The 24,913-nt window shown below is 32.2% G+C and overlaps 1 protein-coding gene across 5 annotated transcripts in view; it reads right to left on the reverse strand.

The window, feature by feature from the left end:
• The window catches only part of LOC127732213 (cholecystokinin receptor type A-like), a 93,781-nt gene that overhangs the window by 9,044 nt on the left and 59,824 nt on the right, over positions 1-24,913 (reverse strand). Inside the window, exon 1 of one of the 5 annotated variants that reach the window (XM_052241298.1) lies at positions 11,087-11,333. The exons of the other annotated variants lie outside the window; for them this stretch is intronic. The gene's annotated coding sequence lies outside the window, so the exon portion shown is untranslated. Of the gene's footprint in view, positions 1-11,086; positions 11,334-24,913 lie in introns of those variants that run through there. 5 annotated transcript variants of the gene reach the window in all.

The raw sequence follows: 24,913 nt of genomic DNA on the forward strand, positions 1-24,913 counted from the left end.
AGCCTTTTTTCGCCCTGAATATGCGTGTAATATTTGTCACTGGACTTTTAACACTATCACATTCTTCTCATCATCTGAGTAGTGAATTTGTATTCACTTAGTTTTAATGAGAAAATCCCTATAAGTTTTAACTTTTTGAATCTTTTACATGATGATCTGGATGGGTTTTCAGAATATAGAATAACGGACAAAATTGAGAATAAAGAGCCAAAAAAATATTGAAACTGATGCGGAGGTTTGAAATCTCTGAAAACTACTAGTAGTTTAAACTTGTCTCATATTTTGTGCCTGTCCCACGTTTGGAACCTTTTCAGTATTTGTCCTGTGTCTTATTTTATTATCTTAGCTATTTGGATATTTGGAACATTTAGTGTTGATGGCAGATGTTTGGTTGCTTCTGTTTAATTTATTAATCACTTTTAGGGATTCAGAATGATTTCGGGGGCCTTGAAGGCCACGTAATCTAAGAAGTTCATCTACAGTGTCACTATTAAAATAAGAGATCTGGTTATTGCCAATGAGACAACTACCCACCAGAGTTCAAATAAGTGGATGTAAGCTAGCCTGTCAGCACTGATGTTGTGAGTTTGAATCCGAAACGTAGCAGGTGCGTTCAGTTCCGTTCTTAATTGACTAAGATTGCGAGATTTCCGAAGGTTGGTGGTTCTCTTTCGGCTTTCACCACCAATAAAAACTGTCTGCCACGATGTACACAAGAGTGCTGATAGTGGAGTTAAACACTAATATAACAATCAATCAATTGAAATAATTTATAGCTTTACATATTATTTACTAGGCGTTTTGGGGTGTTTTTTTGGTCGATGGGTTGCTATCTAACTGGCGTAAAGCCCATATCTCTTATATCGATATAAATTTAACATGTAATAAATACAACAGTTTAAAAGGAATGCATTAAACAATTTCCTCTGACTGGAATTTTCATTTTGAACTTTTTTCTAATACATTATCACATTATCCTAAATATAAAATAAATTCAAGGATCAGAAAATTTGTAAATGTTAAAAGCTCTTCCACACGCAACAAAAGAACAATTAAGACGCTTTCCCACTATTTTAATATCGTGTGCATCGTTTTGATGCTATGTAATTCCCAGTTGCCTGATAAAGAAAATGCAAAAACTACATGTTTTAGTGGAATATAAATTCGGTTTTTAAAAAGCTTATAAATCCAAATAAATTTGTACTTCTAAAAGGAAAATAACATTACAAATACCTTTAATATTTAATAACAATAAATATTGCTGATTACAGATTCAAACAATGTGCTGTATGAATTCCCAATTCATATAAAATCAAAATCAACAAAAAAGATTGAAGAGTTGCATAATGTCGCTTTATCGGCAAAGCTGGCGAATACAAGTAGAAGGTTGGCGCCTGTTTAAACGTTTAAACCCGCTGCATTTTTATGCACCTGTCCTAAGTCAGGAACCTGTTGTTCAGTGGTTGTCGTTTGTTGGTGTGGTTCTTAAGTGTTTCTCGTTTCTCGTTTTTTAATATAGATTAGACCGTTGGTTTTCCAGTTTTACACTAGTCATTTTGGGGCCCTTTAGAGCTTGTTGTTCGGTGTGAGCCAAGGCTCCGTGTTGAAGGCCGTACTTTGACCTATAATTGTTTACTTTTTACACATTGTGACTTGGGTGGAGAGTTGTCTTATTGACACTCATACCACATCTTCTTATTTCCAGATAGAGTGGAATAACAGAGGTGTTTAAAAAAGAACGTTGTCGGGGCCTTTTAAAGTCGACTATACGGTATGGGTTTTTCTCTTTGTTGAAGGTTGTACGGTTGCCTATTATTTCTTACATCCACTTCATTTGAACTTTGATGGATAATTGTCTCGTTGGCAATCATACCACATCTCCTTATTTTTATACAGGTACGGTTAGTCTGCTATATTTACTTAGAAAAGAGAAAAGATACCATGGGGGTAATACAAAGCAACGAGTCTAATAATGACAGACAACACCATGTCAAAAAGATAAGCGACGTAATGATTGATTGATTGATTGTTTGATTGGCGCTGTTCGCCCCTTTCAGCACTACTGTGCGATTTAGTGGCGGTCAGTGTTTATTGGTGGAGAAAGCCGGAGTTGCCAGGAGAGAACCACCGACATTTGTTAGGAAAACTGACAATACTAGTCAGTTAAGATTGGAATCGAGCGCACCTGCCACGTGCGGGATTCGAACTCACATCCTCAGTGTTGTCAGTCTAGTGATAAAGTAATTTGACTACTTAGACTACTCGGCCACCGAGATCCCAAAAATACAATCGACGAAATGACAAACAACAACAAAAACGTAAGACTGAAAACAAAATGAACCCAACCAAAAACCATGTATAACCGGAAGGATCTGGCTAGCCGCAAATGACATATACACGTAATTGTAACATGTTTTGGACGATGAAATAAATTTTTACATTTGATATTTTATTATTAAACGAGAGATAATCGAATTTTATTATATGTACATACCATGAGTCTTATATCAACGAACAATGTATTTTATATATCACATTAACATGTTCTCGTTTATACATGTCTGTAATATTTGTCACTGAACGTTTAAACACAACATCTTCCTCTGTCCAATAGTGGAATACGTTAGTGATTTGGTGGCTTCAATTACACAAAATCAGAAAGAGCATTGTACAAAAATAGTATAACATTTGTTTATGTTAGGATGCAAACTTTTTTTGATAAAAATTTTAAAAATTAAAAATTATTTCTAAATAACGAAGTGTACGATTGTTATTGCTAACATTTCTTATTGTTTGTCATTTAGGAAATTTCATATTGAAGACGCATATTGTTATAAGATTTATTTTCAATTTCCTCAGGGGTGATTTAAATATATTATCGCGCGATTTACTTAAAAATTGTTGACCACCATATATTAATTTCGTTCGTTGTGTCATTGGGTTTTTCATCTTTTGTACCCCCCCCCCCCCCCTCCCCTCCCTGGCCGTAATAGTTATCGCTGTCAACAGACATCTAACTAATAGATCATGGTTAACGAAAACACTTATTACATTACAACACTCCAATTAAACGTTCAACATACAGCTGTGGTGTACAATAAAAACACTTGTGTAAATCGAATTTTGTTTTAATAAGTTGTACTTGGCGAACTGTTATTTAGAATTTCTGGTGTGCGAGGATTCGAAAGGATTAAGGCACAGTTCAACATACCCTTTCGAATAAAAACACATAAAAATCTATTTCAGTATCAATTTTGAAGTATACACTTATCATACGACAGAATAAGCAGAAGTCTTCGAATAACAGACTACTCTTATACTAGAAGTATTATCAAGACTTCACCAAAATAAACTAACGAGAAAACCATAGGAATCGTAGATTGCGTAATACTATTGTCAATGATAGAAAAAAAACCAACCTCCATTTCTAGTTATCTGTATTAGTATAACTACAGGCGGTAAACAAATACATTAATATGTTATGTAATTAAGTTCCAATGACGGATTCAGAGGTTTAAATGCACTGGTTTTTTTTGGGTTATATGACGACGAATATGTGTAATTATTTGCAGCTAATAACTGCGAATGTATTTATTCATTTGATAAACACGGAAAATTAGGAAATATGCGATTACGAAATTATTGAAACAGCAAATTAGAATTATACTCTTTGGATTGTTTTGTTCCGAGCAAGAGTTCTCCTTAGCTCACCTGGAACGAAGGCCCAGTGTAAGCTTTTGCCATCACTTGGCGTCCGTCGTCTGTCGTCGTCGTTCGTTAACTTTTACAAAGATAATCTCCTCTGAAACTACTGGGTCATATTTAATCAATCTTGGCTACAATAATCAATGAAATATCAAGATTACAAAATGTGTCCGATGACCCCGCCTGCCGACAAACATAGCCAACATGGCTAAAAATCGAACATAGGGATACAATGCAAATTTTGTCTATTATCTTGAAAACCGCTATAGAAAGACAAAATCTGATAGGGATTAAAATGGTGATATATACCTAGTGTCTTTGACATCAAAATTGTCAGACGACCTTCTTTAATAGGAATTATATACCTAAATCGACGAATTTTACCATTTTGTGTTCTCCCCCCTCCCCGCCCCCACCCTTGTAATTATGATGTTATCTCAAATGCAGCCATTGTTGAAGATACTGAAGATCGACACGTGTTCTTTAGATCCTCTAGGTAAACGAACTTTTCTTTCGAACTCAAATGTGCCTACCTATAGTTGGAACTTTGTCGATAACATTAATGTCAAATATAATACATAACAGAAATTTGTCTTAACGGAAGATTGTTTTTTCTTTATTATCCTTGAAATGAATACCGACTAAAGTTGGAACATTTTATGTCAAATAATCAAGAGATACAAATTGGCAAAATATAAAAAAAAAATAATAATTATAAAGCAAGGGTTGGAAATTATTCGTGAAATCATGTATCTTTATTATGATTTTACTGAATAACTCTTAAAACTAAGACTTGTCTTTCATTGGAGAAAACTCTCCCAGAAATTGATACTTTTTATTTTAAGCATTTGAACTTAAAAAATCGTATACATTTGACACCTGATGACGTCTTCAGTGATAATTATTGTTATCCGCCAAAGAATATGACAGTGTAATTGATTGCAGCTAACCATTGCATGTAAATATCTATTCATTTGAAAAGTATCTGACCCTTAAATTATTCTCAGGGTCAAGAACAATGGTTGACATTGACATCAGATTTTTGTGTTTTTATAATCGCTATACCTATGAAATGTAACGAAAAGAAAGTTATATTAGCTAAATATGCGGGAAATCAGGGAGCGACCCTTTATATTTGACATAACAAAGGGAGATAATTGATTTCGAACATACTAAAAATCTTACGACCATAACTTGTAAAAACCAGGGAGAAAATAAACTACTACCAAAAATGTCAGTATTAGTGATTTGGTTATTTAACTCAAATATCTCACTATGCGATTCGGGGCATATTTCCATTGAACGAACGATACGCTCAATGGTGTAAATGAATATACATGTCACTCAAATTTCGTCGTTCTCAGTCGACATCTGAAGGTCATGAGATACGCCCATCAAAATTATAAAGAGGAGAAGGGTCACAGGTGAAATTGTCTAACTTAAAGCACCTTTTGCTTAACAAATAATTATTAACCCTGAATTTTTAGATTATTTGCTATAATTTGGCGTACTTATACACTTAAAATGTCACCTATGGTTACAACACATTCTCCCTAAAGACGAAATACATAGCAACTATCTGATGCATTCAGCAGATAAAATGCTGTCCCAAAGTATCACTTTCTACCAATGACGTTTCAAGTGCATTTCCGTTTGACAAACTGACACTTCATCGTGTAGAATGTAGATCATGTTTCCATGTCAATAGATATATTATTTAATTTGTAAAAGATTTAATGCTATTTTCATGTGCAAATTGCATCAAACATGTTAAATCAAATTCGATTTTCGATTAATTCATTACTCAGTTTTTTTTTAGTTTATACTCACACGGTATTATACATTTGTTTTTGAAAATTGTTTTGAAAATTATATTAGCTAAATGTACAGTAAATCAGGAAGCGACCCTTTATATTTGACATAACAAAGGGAGATAATTGATTTCGAATATACTAAAAATCTTACGACCATAACTTGTAAAAACCAGGGAGAAAATAAACTACTGCCAAAAGTGTCAGCATTATGGATTTGGTAATTTAACTCAAATATCTCACTATGCGATTCGGGGCATATTTCCATTGAACGAACGATACGCTCAATGATGTAAATGAATATACATGTCACTCAAAGTTCGTCGTTCTCAGTCGACATCTGAAGGTAATGAGATACGCCCATCAAAATTATAAAGAGGAGAAGCGTCACAGGTGAAATTGTCTAACTTAAAGCACCTTTTGCTTAACAAATAATTATTAACCCTGAATTTTTAGATTATTTGCTATAATTTGGCGCACTTTATACTTAAAATGTCACCTATGGTTACAACACATTCTCCCTAAAGACGAAATACATAGCAACTATCTGATGCATTCAGCAGATAAAATGCTGTCCCAAAGTATCAATTTCAACCAATGACGTTTCAAGTGCATTTCCGTTTGACAAACTGACACTTCATCGTGTAGGATGTATATCATGTTTCCATGTCAATAGATATATTATTTAATTTGTAAAAGATTTAATGCTATTTTCATGTGCAAATTGCACCAAACATGTTAAATTATATTCGATTTTCGATTAATTCATTACTCAGTTTTTTTTAAAGTTTATACTCACACGGTATTATACATTTGTTTTTCTACGCATCTTTTGCTTGCGGGATACAATAATTAGCTATGTTGCTTGCGGGATACAATAATTAGCTATGATTATAATGTTTGGCTCTGGACGATTGTTTTTCTACGCATTTTTGTACTTTTATAATACAATTTCGCCTGAACACTTGTCTTTGAATTATGAATTAACAGCTCCAAAGATGTGTGTTTACGTCAGTGAGACAGCAAAACAAAAACTTAAAAAAGGACGGATGGAAGTTGACATAACATTATGCCGTTGAATATCTAGAATTGTTTCTGTATTTCATAGATTTCATACATCAACGGCAAAAATAGTGTAGGAAGACACACTCTTGAGTTATGCCTAAACAAACTGTACACTAATTTTGATGAAAAGACAAGGTAAAGATTTCATCCTTGCTTCACACTTATGCATTACGCAACTTAGCGCTATCCCCTTAAATACCAGGCTCCATAATTTACATGTGTAGAAAGAAACCGACAGGCGCATTGTGTTAGTACTACACCCATTCATGTATTACTACACTGTTCTGACCCGAAGGCGTGACCATACTTCAGTGATAAACGTACCAACATCAGATAGAGAGGCGAACAATACCAAAGGTATATTCAAACTCATAAGTCAATAACAAACTGAAAAGATAATGTTATGGCAAAAAACGAAAACATAAATTGACGTAAAGACAAACAACAGTACACAAAACACAAGATAGAAAACGAAAGACTGAGCAACGCGAACCCTACCAAAAACCGTGGGTGATTTCAGGTACTTCGGAAGGATAAGCAGATCCTACTCCACATGTACCACCTGTTGTGTTGCGTGTCAGTACAAAACCGGTGAAATTTTTAATGCAGTAGGTCACATTCTAGAAAAAGAGGACGGGGTTGTGAATAACGTAATGAAAAACGAAAGTGAAAAAATGTTTAGAAAAGTAAATGAACTGTTTAAGATTTCTCACGATTATCAGAAACATCTGCGTTAAAATGTAATTCATTGTGAAATATAGGTCATCTTTTATTTCAAAATTTAATGTATTAAATTACATTTATGTCCGATAATGAAGTCATATTAACTTATGTTTCTTCTCCAGACGCCTCAGTTATTCGATTTTATCTGTTTGATAATATTTCAGACAATTCCCTACCGTGTTAACTTGCGGGTACCAACATTGCACCTATTTTGACAGTTTTTTCACATACGTTTATTTAAGAAACAGATAAAAGTTTCTATTCTGCGTTTATTTTGTAAATGTATCCTTGTTTACTAAATACATGTAGTTCCACAAATTCAATTTTGAATCCATACTGAATCATAGAAAAATCGGTATAAACCGACCTTTAAACGACACAACACTCTGCAATGAGGAGTACCCAAATTGTATACATAGTTACTTATCTTCACATCCGTGAAAATCGAGTAACTGGTATTTTGTATTATTTCTATCCATTTTAGAACGATATTACCATGTCCATGCTTACTATGCATTTTGTAAGAACTGCACGCCTGTTACATATTCTAATTGCTCATTTATTGATTTTTTTGTGGACGTCGCATTCGACGTTTCCATAGATTTGACATTTCTTTACACTGGATACATCATCTGCTGATATATAATATAAAATTGAGAATGGAAATGGGGAATGTGTCAAAGAGACAACAACCCGACCACAGAACAGACAACAGCAGAAGGCCACCAACAGGTCTTCAATGCAGCGAGAAATTCCCGCACCCGGAGGCGTCCTTCAGCTGGCCCCTAAACAAATATATATACTAATATGACCATTTTCTGTACATTTAGATATTTTATCTATATTGAAAGACGTGCATATAATGGAAAATTACAAAGATACGATTTTTTGGTCTCCAAGAAAACCTGTAAGATTTTACTGCTTTTTGGCAAAAGTTGTAATTTGGGTACTCGGTGCATTTTGGGTACTGTGAAGATAGCTTTATATATTTTGTTACCGTACACATTTGTTTAGGGAAAAAAAAAATATTCCGGAAGATTGAATCATTCTTACATAATAAATTTCTATAAACGTATTTGTAATAAACTATAATCTGTTTACACGGAGAATGCAAAACTAGTCATTAAATGTAAAACTATTAGAAAATTAAAACTCACTGAAAATACTGCTTACATTATGTATAAAATATCCCCAAACATACCAGGCTTATATTGAAAACGCTAGACGAGCGTTACTTCTACACACTAATTATTATTTTCACGAGAATCAAAGCAATTGGAAATCCAATTTAATTTCTAACTTGAACAGCATTGAAAGCCATTTAAAACAAAACAAAAAAATAAAAAAATAAATAAATTGTGCCAAATCTGGCTATGAGGGCATCTGTGTCTAGTCTTAGTGTTTCGAATAATTCTACAATTCATCAACAGAAAATTCATAAAAAATGATCGTATCAATGATTATTCATATATTTAAAATCGTTTCTAAACAAAACATATCTTATTTTCAGTGAAGCAAATGATTAAAATAATATTAGACACATTTCCGTGAAAAACGTCTATTCTGTGTATAACGTATTGTAATATGGAGTATACTAATGGAATAATACAATGTCATACCGTTGATTTACATATCTAAGGATATATATTTTATTCCTGATCCTATACATTTTAATGCTACAAAATGAATCAATGTATTATTAATCTGTGTCAAGGTATAATATGACCAAAAATATCATCTTCGTATTCTGTTCAATAACTACGAAGCATCTAAAAATTAGAATTTGATTTTGCTCAATGAACCATGACCATTGTATTCACAATGTATGACAAATCAACAACAATGTATTAGCCATTATGTAGTTGATAAACGAAATATGCTAAATAGATGATTCTAAATCTAAATTGAATTTGCTTTTATCAATGGCTTCCAATGCCACTTTGGGTTGTAGAACTCATCAAAGACCAGGTTTATACCTGTTTTGTTCACACATGGTCAATATAATGGAATTTTGTTCGACTGTCATAGACGTGGCTAGCTGTAAAACCAGGTTTAATCCACCATTTTCTTCATAAGAAAATGCCTCACCAAGTCAGGAATATGACAGTTGTTTTGCCTTCGTTTGATGTGTTTGAGCTTTTGAGTTTTCCTACCGAGAGGGACTTTCCGTTTTGAATTTTCCTTGGAGTTCGGTATTATTGTTATTTTACTTTTTAGTACGTCAGACGCGCGTTTCAACTACATAATACATATTAGAGGGGCTCGATTCTAAACAGGTGGACTGCTAAATTAATGAAGAAGTTGGGGATCATAGAAAAAACCACAAAATACCCCCAAAATATCTTGGCAATCTATGTCTGGGAATTGAAATACTGTTTCAAATTATTCAAGCATTTTTTGAATATTTAATTTAACAAAAATGACCATGCAAAATACTTGGCTGGTGATATACTCTCTACGGACGAAATGTCCATCAGCAATTACATCGACCAAGTGGATGAAAAGGGTCAACACCGATACTAGACTTATTATATAAATGAAAGTGAATTTTAATAGTTTATTAGGTCAGAACCCTTTGCTCTTTGTATTAACCTGTTCCTTAAACGAGCCACATTCTTCTGAAGTGATTTTTGCCCGAGGGAGTTGGAACCTTGTTATATAATGACTTTATTCATTAACAGTGTTTGTAAAAAATCAAGTACTGATAAACTGCAGCTGACTTCTGGTTGGTTATTTTCCTGGAGGACTAACATTTCACCAACAGTGGTATCGACGCAGTGCCATTAAATGAAAATAACACTTTAATTTCGTGTATGATACGCAAGACGCGATTTTCAACAATATAAAACTGATCGGTCGCGCACGAAACAGTCAAAAAGCAAATTAAATTTCCAGTAAACGTTTTGTATGTCAAAGTCACATATTTTTAAAAGTTTTGTTAAAATCATTTGTGAGAAACTTTCAAATAACTTGAAGAAAAATCATAACAGTAGTATACATTGAACATTCACTGCTTTGTTAACTAGGCAAATACTGTTACTCGATGCTGAATATTCTTTTACTAAACATCAAAGCTGAAATAATACAGTTTTGTTTGTTTTCTAGCTATCTAATCCTTTTTCGTTTGGTATTTAGAATATATCCTTTTTAACCCTAGGTTATTCTTAGAAGTAAAATGTCTTGAGTCGTCCGGCAACAAACATGACAAATGTCAGGATTTAATAAAATTTGTTTCATCAGTTAAGAAAGAAATTATGCGTTCTTTCAGGAACAAATGCAGTGGTTATTCGTAAAAAAAGGATAATTGGTTTGAAAACCGTAGTTGATGGCCTTATATTTTAGTATTTCAGGAAATCTTCTAAAACTGTGCATCGTGTTTTGATTTCCTGTTCTTTCGTTGGTATAATAAATATTTAATAAGGATAACAGGAAATACAAAAAAATCTAAGGGAGAAGAACAGTTTGAAACAACCAAAAATATATACAAAAATAGCTGGCTTCATTTAATTAAAAAGAAGATAGAATTAACCCATGCCGTTTTCACTTTTAGGGAATTAATACATATTACAATTTTCAAAAATGTCCTATTAAGGAAGGTTACTGTTTCTGACAGTCTTTTTAAAAGTCAAAATTGTTACAATAATAATTATAATAATAATGATAATAATAATAATAATTATAAAAATAATTATGATAATAAAACTTCTAACATTAATAATAATAATCAGGAAAACGACCGCATATACAAGTAATATATGAAATATAATATATAGACTGCTTACCTCAGGCATACAATTTTACATTATATGCAGAAGTTTTACCATCAGAATACAACAGATGAATGAAATAACTTATGATAGTTATGGTCTATTCCGTGTAAATCTTATTTTGATGCACAATACAATAACTAGAGTACATTGCAATGCAAAGAAACACGATTGATTGCGATTCCATTAATAGCATTCCAAGATACTTGTATATATTTGTTACGCGACATAATCAACCTTCGTATTATATAAATGTATAGAAGCACCACCAATCATCATTACTATCAAATAGCAAGTTAATAAAATACAAAAGCAAGCTGAACATGAACCTTGTATTAACATGGAATATCAATTAACTTTTGCATATCTACCGTAATGCTTTACCCATTATGTAACGGAACTGATAAATAAGAAATAAATGGAAGATGATACACATGTACCAGGAATCGATGATAATGAAAATGGTTGTGAAGATAAGCAGAGTTTACCTCCAGACAAACGTTATCAATAAAACTGAATAGATACAAGTCTTGGTGAAATGGCACAGTTAATTATATCGCAGATGATAAATTACCTCACACGAGTGTCCTAACGGTAGCTTTATCATTTTATTGATTCTTTTTCTAAAATGTTTTGATATCATATTTGTTCCGCGCGTATTTAGGAAAGATTAGACTTTGACTTGTTCCAATTTTGTCCTCTGGCTGTGGCGTTATCTCAGAAATTAAGATGTACCACCTTCGACATTTATTCTTCTTACAGTGAAATATAGTTCCAATTATATTCCATATCTTTGTAAAAATGCATAAATGAACTGTGAAAAAATCGGGTAATATAGCAAAAACTGTTATATTATTACGTATGAATGTCATTAGTTTTGTTAAATTGATTGCAAGTTTACCAATCTCTCTTCGAATTGTGAGTTTTGACACCCCTATTGGTATCTTTCGTCTTTTTGTCAATTGTTTTTATTTGATAAGTGTATTTATACAATACAATTGTCCTTATCAACATTCAGCGAAAGACAACAGCCGAGGTTAAACTTGACATTCCAGTTTCATTACAATCTTTATTGACCAAACTACCAAACTTTTGAAATAATTTAGTTTAACAGCTCTGATATATATTTATATTAAAATTACAATGATATTACTTGTTTATGGCACTTAACAGATGTATATCAATGTTAACCGGTTTAGATAACACAACATCTTGGTCTAATTAATTATTTCCCTGTAATTAACACTAATTACACAACTCGATACACTACTCTTGACCTCAACTGTATGTGAGATGTTTGATAGAGACACGAAAGATATATACGAACATAACGGAAATCGTAAACATTTGCTTAATGAACAAAATGTTACATTGCAGTAATATACGATAATAATAATTTTCGTCTTGGTTTAATTTGTTACCAAAAATCTCGGAATTGAAGTTGGGACACATAGTCATGTAAAAGTAACAAATTGAAAACTAAGAAAGCCAATGATTAAATTCAACTTAAATGCATGTCAGTCATTATAAGACACCTGGAATATAATTTAAAAAAATGCAGATTTATTTGATTTGATTCATGGAAACTGAAAAGAAATCAATGCTTCTAATTACAGGAAAGTTATGCAACACTTCACATTCATTTAGATAAACTCAATACTGGAACTACACAGATAAATTTAATCCGCGCTTTTAATACAATCTTAATTTTGTAATTTCTTGTCTTTGAAGGAATGCTGACTGTAAAATTTTAATTGTGAATAGGATTTGATTAAAATGAAATTTAGATAGGAGAATAAATTGTTTAAAAATTAAGAGACTGAATACATTGGAACACATTTAGGTCATTCAATTGACTTAAAAATGCTTTCTGAATATGCAACTATATGTTTTTGTCTCCTCCATGTTTCAAAAGAAGACTGAAGAATAGCCTAGAACTTTGCACAAAAGTCTTTCCAGTGATTTTGATCCTTATAACCTCGCTGTCATTGGTTTGTCAGAATGTGTATACTAGTGACGATATTTTGGTTCGATAAGCGATTGTAGATTAAGGCGAAATAAGTTTACCGATATTTAAAGCTCGTAAATCAATCATAAAACAAACCAAAATAACAAATCAATCTGAGGAGACAGCATAAAACCCAAAAGGAGCAGGAACGGTGCGTCGATAGGGTAAACGTCTCCTGTTATGCGTGCATACCCGCCATGCACCACAATCGAGAATAGGACACACATTTATGTTTGTTATGATTATTTCATGATCAATAAATCTTTTCAATAAACATACAGGCTGTTAGAGATGTATATAAATACCATCAATATCAGCCATCGAGGATACAATCAGCATTGATGCCAATGTCTTGTAATTGACAAATTTAAGAGGAAAATGGTTTAAATCATACTTTTGTAAAGCAAAGTTGACATTAGAAGGTGCGGTCGTTCTGTTTTCACCCTATTGGTTTTAATGTGGTTAAACGTTATATAATTTGCCTTTAAAACATATGGGTCTATGACATACATGAGGAGGAATTGTCCTGCGACCAGAATAATTGTTTATGTAAATAACTGTTGAGATATTGCCAAAGAGAGGTTTAATACATAGTTTTGCATTCATCGAATTGAATATCTCAAGACCTGAATTATTTAATAATAGGTTTTAGTCACGTATTATTTTTATGAATATGCAAATAAAGGCAACAGTAGTATACCGCTGTTCGAAACTCATAAATCGATAAAGATAAAAACAAATCCGGGTTACAAACTAAAACTAAGGGAAACGCATCAAATATAAGAGGAGAACAACGACAAATCAAAAACTCAACATTAAAATGTAACACACACAGAAACAAACTATAATATAACAATGGCCATTTTCCTGACTTGGTACAGGACATTTTAAGAAAAAAATGGTGGGTTGAACCTGGTTTTGTGGCATGCCAAACCTCCCGCTTTTATGGCAACGTCAAACACAACACCAAAACGACAACATCACATGACAGGACCACAATACAAATAAATGGGAGAACATATAGGACAAAGAACCACACGAATAATAGCTAGCAGAAGGTACTGGGCTTAAAATTCAATACGCCAGACGTGCGTCTCGTCCACACAAGACTAACCAGTGACGCTCAGATAAAAAAAGTTTGAAAGCCAAAACAAGTACAAAGCTGAAGAGCACCGAGGACAAAAACTTCCAAAAAGTTGCCCCTAACACGGCCAGGATTTTCTGCCTGGGACAAGAACATCCTTATTATTTAGAATAATTTATAATTTTGCAAACAGTAAATATTATAAAATGACTATATAATAGACATACATGATAAAACCAAAGTGGGAACTAACTACAGAATAAAAACGGATACATTACATAAGACAACTTAATCCAATACCAAGAATTGCAAGACATTGAATACATGATGGATTTCAATACCAATAATTTATATAATTTAAACAAATCATAAAGAATTATTCAAATTTCAAATTACAGAATGCATTTATCAAACTATCCATTTCAAATACAATTAAATGCAATTCGAAATAATTATTTTTTTTTCAGAATTTGAGTAAATCGACCATTACTTAATAAATGGATCTATTGTTCAATGGATTTCAGTAAAGTGTTACCCTATTACCCGAAAATGTAATATGATATAATGACTTCCTATTTTGTTCGGATATATTTGTAATAGAATTACTTTTTAACAATACTGGTAGTAATTAAACAGCATTATATGATATGATTTAAACTAACACACCAGGGATCAAGTCGGAAATACAGATCTTTGTAAATCACATTTTGTGAATCGATACGTTTAAATGATACGGTATGAACATATCTTACATCAGGAAACAGCAGAGTAACTTTATATTTCATTTGCTCCTATTATAGTCTCATGTTATGATATTAGTTTCAAATAAAATCAAAACGCAATTTTCAATGACTAAAATTCGAATTGAAATTTGACATTTTTTCAACATAATGACATTAAAATGTGACATAAGCTCAATTGTTCTTCCTTGTACACCGGAAATTGCTTCTGAATCGAATTAAATGGAAAACCTTATGCAACGATAAAATTACAATACATAATCCATATGGATGAAAGGGGACAGGCGACAAAAAGACAGAAACCTAGCAACATGATAGAGAAAACATATAAACAGATCATCCTAACGCGTTTTCAATTGAATGCATTTATGTATTCAATATGTCAATAATTTTATCCAAACAAGACTAGACGAGGGTGGTAAAGGGGGGGGGGGGGGGGGGGGGGGGGTGCTTGCACGGAAAAAACGTGAAATAAGATATAATTTCACGTTGAACGTGAAATAATTTCTGTCATGAACGTTGCACGAAAAATAAAGACTGTTGTGAACCTTTTGTGAGGCTGAGTCACTGTCTTCTTGTATATATAAACTCTCTGTTTTACTTGTTATTCCCGATTTAGCATACACATTTATGATGTAAATGGTTTACGGGTTTTAAAAAAGTATTTCTTGACGATCCCTGCCAAGTATTTGAATTTTATTTGAAAAATACCGAGCACGCAAAATAAGCATTTGAAAATCACGATGCACGTAAAATTAAATAAGCAGAACACGTTGAACGAGGCACCTGTCTTGCACGACTGAACGTTAAATAAATAAGTAAAAACACGTTGAACGTGAAATAAAAAACGGCGATCACGTTGCACGAAAATAACCCTTTACCACCCTCCTAGACGAATTTTGAATAAATCGAACAGTGGCTATCAAAGATTTGAAACCAAAACAAATTTATTTTACGACAGGAACACTATTTTAAAGTGTAACCGTAAAGAAAACGAAACAATATGCAACAAGATGACGAATATTTTGATACTTGTTTGTTATTATAACACGCATTTAGCCGTCTTAACCCAACTTAATTTGTAGTTTGATTTATGTATTCCAATGACTTAAATATTCGCAAATCATGGTTTCAAAACCACTCTAAGATAATCAACAAGAAATAAAGCTAACTAACGATAACAGACATAGGAATCATTATAATCATAAATATAAACTTAATGCCATATCACTACTGGTTAATCCGATTGTAGAACTCCACCTAAAAGTGACATTTTGAAAGATTATTGCTTAAAGCTCTTATGACAAATTACTTATTCTATCTGTAAAATTATTGCAATTTCTATCTCAATTATTTCGATTTGAAGAATCAAAATCAAGGATCCCATTTTTAACTACTATGTAAAATTGTACTACCATATTAGTATAATGTGCTATACTAAATACTGTTTCAACTAAACAAAATCCTTTTGTATGCTCCTGTATAGTTTCGATTCAATTATAAGTATCAAGTCGCAAATATAACTGAAAGAATCAAAACGCCAACTAATGCAACTAAATAAAAAACCAAGTTGAAGAGAATTGAGGATCAAACTATCCGAAAGTTTTTTGACAATTACAGCTATGGTTATTTATTCCTGGGATAGAAAATCCCATAGTATTCCATACAATTCACTATTTTGTTAGCAGGTTATTTTTAAATATGCCAACATAAATGATAATTCATGTCAACACAGAAGTGCTGACCACTGTTCTGTGGAATATTATAGGTTTTTTGAATAAATACTTTGCGCACACTCCATATAATGCCGTGCGTGAAACAGAATGCTGTATCAGCTCTTATACATGATTGCATTCTTTTCTGTTCAAATAACGTAATGTATATTCAATAATGCCTACGACGAAATGTGGGGCTAACTACATATTATATGTGCAGATTAAAATCAAATACTTATAGCAGAAAATAAAGGATAAGTAGCAATTAATGACACAAAATTGCTTAAAATTACATCACAAATGCAAAGGAATAGCGCTTAAAAGAGAAGCGAAAGATACAAAAGGGATATCCAAACTCATAAGTCGAGAACAAACCGACTACACCATGGCAAAATACAAACAAACGAAGAAAAGACAAAGTTACACAAAACACAAAACACAAAAATTACGGTAGAGAAACACAAAACCCATTAAAAACACACGCTTAAATTGCTGTCATTAATCTCAAAATTTCTCCTAATTGCAAGTTCAAAATGACCATGATGACCCCGAGCAATAGTTTAAGCGGAATTTCTTGCTCGATGTCGATGATCTATCTTTTTGCATTGGTCAAGGTAGCACGCTACAGCTAGGTGTGTAGTTTCGCATTTTGGCACCTGTGGAGTTTTCAAATATGAAAGCTAGTGAGCAATAAAATTCTTTTATCGGATAGCTGAAGATTGAGATAGCCTTCACAGTGGGTTTATAAGAAAACTCAAGATTTTGTAATGTATGTATTATGGGCTGTTTTCTGTATGAAAGTTCGTATTTTCATATCCATACCAGAAATTGGTTCGGAAATTATTGAAATGTTATTTTTCCAACTTTTTGTCGAAAGAAAGTAGTGATGAAATCTTACGAAAATTACGAAAAAATGAGGCGAAAGACACCCAATTTTCATTTGATAATTTGGAATATTCATGCCAATAGTTTCAGAAAAGGATTCAGTCAAAGGGAATGAAATTTTAGTTTCTTGGGGAATATGTGACATTTTCATGCCCCTTTTTGCAATATTTTATGGTAAATTAATGCAGAATGCTGCTATGGATACACAAAAAGGAATTATATTTCACAATTTTAACTTTTGAGAATCAAATCTATGGAAGATACTGATTACATACATATGAATATGTATGATACAAACAGTTGGCTTAATGCATTAAAAAGCTAGGAATAGAAGATGATTAACATTTTTATGGTTCAATTTTAATTCTATTTCTACCTGTGGAGTGCTTCCTAACAAAGCTGCAGGTGATATTAGAAATAGTAAATTATCTATGACTAAGAATATTGAAAATACTTGCATCAATTACCAGACATTTTACATAAAAATACATAAACTATTATTACAAACATTAAGATATTTGACAATAAATGACGTATGCATAGAGCAACTAGTTCGACTTCATAATAGTTTCAAAATAGATACAGGCAGAGAGCGGAAAATGAAGTGGCATTCATTAAAGAATTTATTTCAAGACCAAAACTGCCATAACTCTAAAATTATATGAGCATACACCTCAAAACGAAAAACATTTATGGCTTCGACATTGCACAAGAAACCAACACTGGTAAGTTAATACACAAATAAAGACAATGGTGTTCGAATCTGAAACAAAATTACTATATGCACATGGAAAAAAAATCAAGGAACAGCGCCCGTGTTGTTGTTTCTCATCTCAAAGTAGCAATGAGACATTAAAGATAGAGATAACTTTTTGCCTCTCTGCATATCTAATAAATTTGTATAACACCAGCATGTTCTACTGTGGAAACCTTATCTTAACAACTAAGGTTTCAGCTTCCTCAGGCAAAATTGACCTTATATAGAATTGGCTATTTCCGTATGTCCTTTTTGGTCATAAAGCTCTTCAACTGTTTCGGTTCTTATACATCATTGGCCTTCAAGTATACGACTTTGAGCGTTCATGAAGAAGGTAAATCCAGAAAAGCGTTTCGGACACATGAGATTTATAACGTGTTGTTTTCGTTTTTATCAATGGTTGCATTTATTAGTGTTTCGTTCTTTTATTTAGATAAGTTCTTTGATAGGATGCTGTAGTCAGTTCATAGCGATAGAAGGACTTGTATATATTTCAATTTTTGAAATACGTATATTGATCTTACATATTTTATTATATTACATATGGTTTGATGTTTCTTGTTTCTCATTGGTTTATTTGGTTACGTGTTTCCCAATATATATTTTGTATTTTTTTCACTATTTTGACATATTGGCTCGACGTTACTATTTTCAAAAATGATATTGACTACATCTTAAAAAATAGTAACATAGAGACAATATCATTTCCAAAAATAGTAACATCGAGTCAATAGCGTTCCAAAAATAGTAACATCGAGACAATATCAATTTCAAACTTACACTATTTACATATGTAATATATAAATTAAGAACTTTCTCTCAGTCAAAACGTTATAAATGGACCTGTTAGATTATATTGAACCTCGGACTTCGTCCTTGGTCAATATAATCTGAACAGGTCCATATATAACGTATTGACCTCGTCAAAAGTCCATAATTGATGAATATTTTTTCATTGTTGTTTTACTGGCTTTTATCTCAAATTTCCTGTTATTCATGTCAAGATGAACACCATTACACCGTTTTTTTCACTTGTTCGTCTACCTTTGCATTAATGCATTTATTGTTTATCTTTTTATCTTTTGTGTTACATAATTCCATGCAATTGATACCAGTGTTCTATAGTCTGACTTTTAAACTGATCATGATGGTTTGTTTGAACCTTTTGCAAAGCATCTGATACAATTAATCGGAAAGTAAACACTTCTACTGCCTAAAGAAATCTAATTATCTTTTAATACAGAGACAATGAAAATAACAAATCATAAATGTTATGCCTCAAACGCGCTTTTCTGGATTTATCAGTATCAGGAACGCTCAAGCTAAAAACAAATGAAAGTCAAGGATGCATAATACCCAGAACTTATTACACACAAAATTAGGATTCATAAAATGGCTTTTAAAAGCTTTTTAGTTAAAGGATATCGTTGTTGAGTAAGCGATACAAAAATTGCATGATTAAAACGAAAGAAAATATAGAAATAATCAGGACATTTACTGATTAGTAGTTGGCAATTTTCAAAAACTTAATCTAACCAGTACAATGACAATTTGAGAAACCGTTGAAGTAGTTACAAATTATTCTTTATCATATTCTGAAGATTGGCCTTTTTATATGAATTTGTTTCTTATAATTCTAATTGATATATGTAAAACTTTGTATATGGAATATGTTTATTCTAAGTTCTTTCTAATGTAGTCCAGATAAGGGTGGGATACGAGGCATGGCCATCATCTATCCAAACTTGCATGGAATATTTAGTTTCTTGTTGTTTTAGACAGTTGCAATCTTTACATAAAAGTTGTAATCACAGCAGTATTGAATAAACATCGAAAGGACCGACAACAATTTATCTCAGTTTCATCTTTCAAGGAAAGGTTAAAAAAATTAGAAAAAAAAGAAGTCGCTGCTTTTGAGGTGATCTAAAATCAAAATGATAATATTCCATACTTATCGTTGAGAGTAAAAAAAAAGGGGGGGGGGGAGAGATACCAAGTGGGAAATAAAAAAAAATATGTCGAAAAAAAACCCAGTAAGTCAAAAAAAAAAAAAAAAATAATGATAAAAAAAAACAGAATAGTCCACAATACACTACACAGAAACTGAATATTGTGCTATGCAAACTCCAACAAAGACGGGGATGAACTAATTTTTTCAGAAAGGTACCCATTTTCTACTCCCTTAGTTTGAGAATTATATTTATTTCGCGTTAAGAACATTATTGATGGACAGTCTGTTTCATAAAGTCCGAGAACAATATGACACGATTCATAGGTAACAGTGGAATCCACAAAATCATACTCAGCTTTTCAATCATTTGTGAAAAAAATGAAAATTCTATGTTATAAATGAAATCCTGTTACAAATCTATATCTTAACATCAAAACTAACTCTGCAATATCTATTGCAATAACGTCGTATACTGAGTCATGCGGATTCCACCAAAGACTGGGATTAACTCATGTTTTCAGACAGAGTACACAGTTTCAATTCCCCTATTTTACGGCTATATTTTTTTCATGGTAAAGACATTATTGATGAACTGTATGTTTCAATTTACACAGGGTCGTATAAAAAGAAATAAACACTGGACATTTAAAACGTGCAATAAATCATTGCTTTTAACCGTAACTGCAATAAATCCTCCAAATGTTACATTTATATGAATACCCCCTGCTTACTGTCGTGAAAAAAGAACAGAAAAGTCTTATATTCTATTGTTTAACCCTTTGAAACCCGCTTTGAAGCTGGAGGAAGTTTTTGGAAAAATTAAGGTTGTCCGGCTGAAAACTCTTATACAACAGTATCAATGTAAAATAAGCCGACATTTATAGCAAACCGTAGACTTTAAGGTAACAAATCTCGTCAATCTCCTTGTTCATAACAAGCTAAGCACACACGTAGAAGAGTCAACTGATAAAATAATACTAGTAGGCTATCCATATCTCAACCGGTACATTCATGACATTGGTGAATACATTCAAATTACAACTTTATCAGAAATGCTATCGTAAAAAGATAAGTGGAACGTTTTGGGTAATATGATAAAACCTTTGGTTAAAAGTTTTAAATATACCATCGTTCTGATTTTGAAAGCCAGACGCGTGTTTTGTCTACAAAAGACTCATCACTGACATTTGAATAAAAAAAGTTGAAATGCCAACTAAAGTACGAAGTTGTAGAGCATTGACGAATAAAAATTCCGAAAGGTTTCGTAAACAGATGATTTACAATTATGACCATATGAATGATAATTCATGTCAACACAGAAGTGCCGACTACTGTGATGTGGATACCCTCGGAGAGTAAACCTTCACCAACAAAAACATTAACAGTGATGAACTCTGTGACATTAGTGTCGTCTGTTCCGATCACCAATTTAGAACCTTTGGAGTACAAGTAAAGGTGGTAATAGAATTCCTTTTGGTCTTGTTTGTTATGAAAACCAGAAGTAGTTACTTTATTGTTTATTGTCTTTATGTTCGGGCGTTTTTGACGTTTCAATGTGTGATATTCTGTTCACAAATAAACATCTTAGCATTACAACTAAACAGCGTTGTAGCACTGCAATATATAAATCAATTTAATGATTTGGAATAACGTCTCATTCATATCTTACAGATTTCAGCTTTTCCTCCAGATATTTAGTACTTCATCTCAAGAATATTAGAAGAAAATAAAAGGACAATCACCACACTGGTAATGAAGACACATGTATGTTATCAAAGAACAAGATCTGAAAAGTTGTACGTAGTATGTGCTTATATACACAAATGCAATATGAGCAAACAATTGCAACCAAGGGTTGCGTAATTACAAGTGAAATAATATCATCGCTCTTTATAATTTGTCATAGTATAATTAATGGAAAATGCAAGTATTCTATTTGTTATGCATTTGATGCTTTGTACACAGATTGCAATGTATTTATGCTTCATTACGAATCTAGAGAAACTGTTAGTTAATAGAAACAAATTAGTATATAATGTATTTTATTTAGTTTTACATTTACATCCAATGACATCACTTGTATTTAATTATGGACAATATATCGGGTTTCTGTACATAACATGTTATGGCATCCAATTTGATGAACAACATTCGCATATCAACGAAAATGTTGATTCCTAGGAACCATTATTATCCCTTTAATTTATAATATGTGAAAAACACAAGCAGTCAAATCGTAAGTCAAATAAAAACAAACACTACTATGGCCAAAAAGAAAAACTACCAAAGACAAACAATAAAAGCAAAACATTATTAGAAAAAAAATCGAAACCCAAGTCGAATTGGGAGAATAAAGTGCTCCAAAAGTCAAAGAAGTTCTTAAAGTAGTGTCTCTTTCAAGCAAATATCAGGAGATAGTCGCATTCAGTAATGTCCCTACCGAGGAGAAGATGACGGGATGGGATTGTGGGAACAACAAGTAGAAGGTATTCGTGGTCATCTGGCCATAGACTACTCTTGATTTCCTTATAAGTTCTTTATAACATTTTGTAATAATATAAAAATCAGACGATGTTATTTTGGTTAATCTTTTGTTTCTGAAATGTACAGTATAGGTCCAAAAATGTATCCAACATTTTGAAAAATTGAACATTTACAGCTCACAAATTTAGTCCGTACACATTCATACCGTATGGAGAAGTCATAGATATGTTCCGAAAAAAAACGTACCGTTTTGCACCTAGCGTAAACACTCCATCCAAAAATATATCAGTTAAAATAAAACATCCAAAAATTTCTTTCTACTCTTTTCTTTTATTTCCACCCATAAAAACATAGAAATGAACGAGAAAGGGAAAGAAAAAAAGTCAAGAAAAAAACACTATAAACAAATGGAACTCTATTCGTGGAATACGAAAATAAAGGTCGCTAATTGTTTTCATTGGCCATCTGTGACACAGATATTCCTGAATAGTCAACACATTATCAACATCAATAATTGAGTGGTAATTGCCAAAAACTAATTGTCAATAAATCTGTCTGTTGTTGTAGATAACAAGGAAATTTCACATTCTAATCAATAATTCCTTATAACTACACGGTGACTTATTATTCCAAAATTAATTTAAAAGTACTGGTTTGTTTCTAATACATTTAACTTACTAGTATTAGATGGGAAACTGTTCCATTTGAAATGTCTTCAAATTATCCAGTTTAGTAATTGAGAGGTATAACTTTTGAAATGTCAATATAAAAGTTCTGATCATATTCTTTTATAAATAACTTATTAAACGGGTAAATGTTCCATTTGATCCACTTCAATAATTGAGAGATATAACTTTTTAATGTCAATATAAAAATTCTAGTATTTTTTAATACACAAAAAATATTAAACGAGAATAAACGTTCCATTAAATGACTTTAAAAACCTTTTAGAAAACGGATGATACTGTTCATTTATTGAGATTGCATTATCAAAAAGTACAAAATTAATGTGGAAATGACCAGGACATTATATTGATTATATAGTAAGTTGTTATGTAGAACACGAAAATCCTAATCATCGGATATAGTTTATATAATTATAGTTGACATACTGTTTTTTTTTTATTTTAAAAGCGTTATAGGTCTTGAATATTACTCAAATTCTATTCTAGTGAATGATATTGTATGAGTGATTATTTGTTCGAACAAACTAAATCACATATTTTAAGCCTACAGCCTGTGTAAATAAGATGTTTGTAAACGACATCACTATCAACTAAGTCTTGGTTAGTCTATGAAAAGGTATATCCTATGAAAGTTAGAGCGAGGGGCATGCCCCGAGCTCTTAATTTCATAGTATATACCTTTTCATAGTCTATCCAAGTTAGGACATATTTACAACTCGAGTTATGTTTTAATTGGTCACAGGTGTTTGTAAAACGTAGCTCATGAAGTTTTGTAAATCTACTCACTAGTATCATTGTAAAATATGTGATTTCAAAAGGCCCTTGACTCCATTAAAAAGCAACTACCAATAGATCAAAGATACTAGGGTTTATGTTTTTTTTTATTTTAAAGTAAAAACTAAAAGATTTATCAGAACATGTATATATATAATATTAACAAGTCTAAATTGAAAACAACGTTCAAATATTATATATATATATATATATATATATATATAATTCGTCTAAACAACAGCCCAACAATGTTAGATCTGTTTCCACAAATTTTTTGTTCTTCCCTGGCCGGTATTCGAACTCATGCTACTGAAATATCGTGGCACCAAATCGCCTTGCACTATGCCCGACGCGCTAGACCACTCAGCCTAGGCTCTATAATAATAAAACGTTCGGTGGCCGGGTGTTACCTTTCCTCGTCAGTTTTCATCTAGCGTCGTAACAGAGTACATGATATAGAAGGCATGAAGATGGAATTGTTACAGATCAGCTGAATTATCTATTGTAAAGGATCCTACAAATTAATGTAAGATGCAGTCACAGAAATAATTATATTATAAGTACGTCTGAACCAGTGACGACTCTACAACAGATTTTATCCATCGGATCACCAGCAGTGATGGTGATGCAAGGCTGAAAAACACATTCTGTATATATATAATTCGTCTAAACAACAGCCCAACAATGTTAGATCTGTTAATTTGCGGAAGCAAATGTTTTGTTCTTCCCTGGCCGGGATTCGAACTCATGCTACTGAG

The sequence above is a fragment of the Mytilus californianus genome, unplaced genomic scaffold (assembly GCF_021869535.1).
Source record: "Mytilus californianus isolate M0D057914Y unplaced genomic scaffold, xbMytCali1.0.p SCAF_22, whole genome shotgun sequence".
Taxonomy (NCBI): Eukaryota; Metazoa; Mollusca; class Bivalvia; order Mytilida; family Mytilidae; genus Mytilus; species Mytilus californianus.